The sequence below is a fragment of the Corapipo altera genome, unplaced genomic scaffold (genome assembly GCF_003945725.1).
Source record: "Corapipo altera isolate COAL_440 unplaced genomic scaffold, ASM394572v1 134, whole genome shotgun sequence".
NCBI classification, from domain to species: domain Eukaryota; kingdom Metazoa; phylum Chordata; class Aves; order Passeriformes; family Pipridae; genus Corapipo; species Corapipo altera.
Window position 1 is genome coordinate 52,503 of NW_020885059.1, and position 4,648 is coordinate 57,150.

Genomic DNA, 4,648 nt, shown 5'->3' on the forward strand with positions numbered 1-4,648 from the left:
TTCTCTTCTCTTCTCTTCTCTTCTCTTCTCTTCTCTTCTCTTCTCTTCTCTTCTCTTCTCTTCTCTTCTCTTCTCTTCTCTTCTCTTCTCTTCTCTCCGACCCTCTCCTCTCCTCTCCGACCCTCTCCTCTCCTCTCCGACCCTCTCCTCTCCGACCCTCTCCTCTCCTCTCCGACCCTCTCCGACCCTCTCCGACCCTCTCCTCTCCGACCCTCTCCTCTCCTCTCCTCTCCTCTCCTCTCCTCTCCTCTCCTCTCCTCTCCTCTCCTCTCCTCTCCTCTGTCCCAAATGGTTGTTTGGGTGTTTTTTCGGGGGGTTCTTTGTGGGTTTGTTTGTTTGTTTTCCGATTCCGCCCCGTCTCCGACCTGCTCTGCAGTGTTGGAAGTTCAACAGCGTGGCTCGGGTTTATTGTATTTCCGGTACCACAGATTTATATCCCGGCCCAGTCAGGCTTTTCAAGGCTTTGGGGACGAAACGAAGCCAAGTTATAATCAAGTTCCTGGCTCCTCTTTGCGTCTCTCTTGAACTCGGAGGATTTGTTTCTTCAATGAACTTTTAAACTCCCCTAAACTTGCCCTTTCTGGCCGGGGCTATCTCTGCCTGTTGTCTCTCCAGCCTTTCTCATAATTCCTTTTGCTCGGCCCGGTTTGTTATTTATGACACTTGAGGACAAACCCCCAGATCTCCAGGTAAGACACTGACTTTATATTAAATATATAATCGCCATATACACAGAGAAGTGCTTTGGGCCTGACCCGATGGGCTGACGGTTGTATTGTCCTTTTTAAAAATATATAAATTTATAATATTTTTTTTTCCCTTAAACGGGAATTTGGCCTTTTTTTTCCTGCCAGACTTCCCCCGCGGAAGTTGCTCGGAGCTCAGCAAAGCCCCCGGGGCCTCCCCCGGCTTTAATTCTCCCTTTTATCTCCACCGACTCATTATTTTATAACACGCTTTTCCAGCGCGTTGGAGGGAGAAAATGACACAATAAGTTTCTCTCTGTTGCTATTTACACCTAAAAAATAACCCCGATGTCTCTTTTTCCCCTCTCTTGCTTTAATTGATTTATATGTTTTTGACTTTTTTCCTTCTTCTTCTTTTTTTTTTTTCTTTAAATGAATCCCCTTATACTTCCTTTCAGGGGAGGAGAATATGAATTAATCGCCTTTTTTTCCCCCCGGAACTCGTTGCTTTAGCTCTATTCTCTGCGGAAAGTTCCCCAACCACTGGCAGGTTTAGATTAAAAAAAATAAATAAATCTGGTAATAGTGTTTTAATACGAAGTCTTGATAAATAAGCTTCATATAGGAAACGATCCTTTAAATTGGCTTTCCAGAGGAGGTGAGGGAAGAACTTTAGGGATTTTTTGCTCTTTTTTATAGCTGCGATAATCGCTTGTTTCTCAAAGTCAATAGCATTTTACTGTTTCCTCTGGTCTATTTGTAAACTATTTGTAAAGTCCTGCAGGAGGGATCCGCTCCAGACACTGTACATAGGAAATCATCTGAATGGTCGTTTCGGGCAATCCGAGGGGTTTTTATTTCGCCCCTGAAAAGATCCTTTTGTTGCTTTTGTTTCCTAGCAACTGTTTTCTATTATAAAAGTTCAGATTGCAGATGATGTCAAACAAAATGGCTGCCCGGGCGCCTTTCTTGGGAATTTTAGCCTTTGACCCAAGGCTGAACTAGAACTGCTCTGTGAATTAGGTAGTTTCATGTTGTTGGGGCTTTTAATTTTAAACACAAGGACATCGAACTACCTGATTTACTCCAGTTAATGCTCCTCGCTCTTGCCCGCCGAGGGCACTTTGCCCCTGGCAGGATGGGGAAGGGGTGGCAGCCCTGGATCCCCCTCTTCTCCATCCCCGCCATCCCCTCCAGCCCCTCCGGTCCCTGGACCGCACCCCCGATCCGAATTCCCCCAGGAAGGATGGCAAAGGGCTGGCAGCTCAGTTTTCCCCGTCTTTTTCACGCCCAGGACCGCACCGGGCGCGGAGGAGCCGGCTCCGTGTCCCCCATCCCAGGTCCGTGTCCCCTCCCCCGGGACCGTGATTCCTCTCCACCCTCGGTTCGAATTCCCCTTCCTGGGCGCCAACACTTGTCCCAGGAAGGATGGCAAAGGGCTGGCAGCCCAGTTTTCCCCGTCTTTTTCACCCCCTGGACCACAGCGGCACCGGGCGCGAAGGCACCGGGTCTGTGTCCCCCAACCCGGGTCTGTGTCCCCCAGCCCGGCTCCGTGTCCCTCCCCCGGGACCGTGATTCCCCTCCACCTCTGGTCCGAATTCCCCTTCCTGGGCGCGAGCACATGCCCCGGGAAGGATGAGGAAGGGCTGGCAGACCGGTTTTCTCCCTCCTCTCCATCCCCATGGAACCGCCGGCTTCGTGTCCCCCATCCCGGCTCCGTGTCCCCCATCCCGGCTCCGTGTCCCCCATCCCGGCTCCGTGACTCCCCTCCACAACTCGGCCCGGATCCCTCTTCCCGGACGCCAGCACTTGCCCCGGGAAGGATGGGAAAGGGGCAGCTGCCCAGTTTTCCCCCTCCTCTCCATCCCCCATGGAACAGCCGCACCCGTGTCCCCCACCCGGGACCGTGACTCCCCTTCACCCCCGCTCTGTGTCCCTCTTCCCGGGCGCGGACACTTGTCCCGGGAAGGATGGGAAAGGGCTGGCGGGGCAGTTTTCCCCCTCCTCTCCATCCCCTGGACCCCATCGGAGCCGCCGGGTCCGTGTCCCCCCCCCCGGTCCCTGTCCCCCCCCCCCGTTCCGTGTCCCCCACCCCCGTTCCGTGTCCCCCACCCCCGTTCCGTGCCCCCCGCGCCCCCCGGGCCCCAGGACTGGGCACGGCCGGGCCAGGGGCGATGGTTTCTTTGTTTAAATCCCCGTTTCAGGGACCCCTTGCGAGACAAGGCAGTCACGCCCCGAATCATCAAGAGCTTATTAACGGTCTAATTAGGCTGCGGCGCCTCTCAGAGGCTAAAATCCCCCTCCCCAGCAAATCCCCCCTCCCCCCCGGGTCAGCAAACCCCTCCGTGTGCGCAATAAACTTTGTGTCTGGCATAAAAATACAATATCCCTATAAATATACACAAAGCCATAAAGGAATTTAAGTGGGTCTTATTTTAAGAGCTGTGATCTCCACCTCGGTGTAAAGGGTAACGCGTGGGTTCAGGGAACACAAAAGAACTCCGGGGTTTAACTGTTCCAATGGATAAAATAAGTTTATTAAAGGTACCGCTGGCAACGCTTTTAGGGACCGGGGTGGGGAATGGGTCCTGTGACTTTTCCTATGGAAAATACCGCGTTTTGCCATCGGATAGGGAATATTCAGTCACCGAGGAGCTCCTGTATCTCGTAGTAAACATACCCACGTCTTTAGGGACTGATAAATGCCAAGCTGGGGTCTGTACCCCTCAAAAACGCGCGGCTGATGCTCGCGGCTGGGCACTGATCTGTGAGTTCATCATATAAAACATCATTTTAAGTTCACAGATATGACATTTCTCAGACCACGGCTGCGAATTTCACTAAATAAATGGGTTTATAGGTGGTCTTGGAAATGCCCACAATAGTTTCACCACATCCTTCCTCCGGGTCTCAACATGTTGCGCTTGGGCATGTATTGATTAAAAAAAAAAACAACTTTAAACGGTAAAAATCTCTGTGAGAAAGAGGGAGCGCGGAGAGTTCTGGGTGTCAAAGTCTGTGTTTGGATGAAGTCCACCCATTCCACTTTCTGCAGACTGGAAGCCCGCAGAGTTTTGTGTGTGTGTGTGCGTGTGAGGAACCGGCTCATGGAAGCGATTTGCCCCGCGCTGCTGTTCCAAACACGCATAAAAACAAATTTCACATGGTCCAGGCCACGGTTAAATAAGCCTGGGACTCGATCTCCCTTCGAGCTTTAAAGAATTAAACTTTGATACCATATCCAGGGTCCAACCCACCATCTGCTGCGACTTTTTGTGGCCTTGGGTAGGGATTTTTTGTCGTTGGTGTTCTGGGTTTTTTTTTTCCCCTCCACTCTGAGTGTTTAAAGAAAACGAAAACAAACAAACAGCCAACTTGTCTGGGTTTTAAACTGGTGCGTGCTTTATTCCCGAAACTGGTGATTCTTGTAGGCGCTGTGCCCATCTCGCCCATAAACAAACACCCGCTCGAGGGGAGGAGAGGGAAAGTCAAACAGCGGAAAATAACTCGGAGTTTTCTGCCTCGCTCTGCGAGCCCCGTGACTCCTTCCTTAGAAACAAGGCGCTGCTTGTGCCCTCACTCAAAGCCCTTAAACGGAAAAGGACAATCTGGGAAAGTTAATCATAAACCGCTCGGTAATAATGGCCCCAAAGGCAACCCCACTAACCTGCCTTGTAAATGTCTGGGCTTCTGATTTTGCTCGGCCTCCTCCCCGCCTAAAGACAGGAAACCAGGGCCGGGAGGAGAACGGGGGACACGGAGCTGGGGAAAGAGCAGAATCAGGCCCGGGGGGGGCTGTGCGGCTGCCTGAAGAAGGGAATTGGGGCTCGTTTCCCCAGGGAAGCAGCGGGGAGAGGTGGGCAGGGGGTCGGCGAGAGGTGGGCAGGGGGGTCCCGCCTGTACCAGGGGCGCGGCTGCCTCGGGAGCGCCTCGTTCGCCTCCTTTGGCCAATTAAAAAAAAA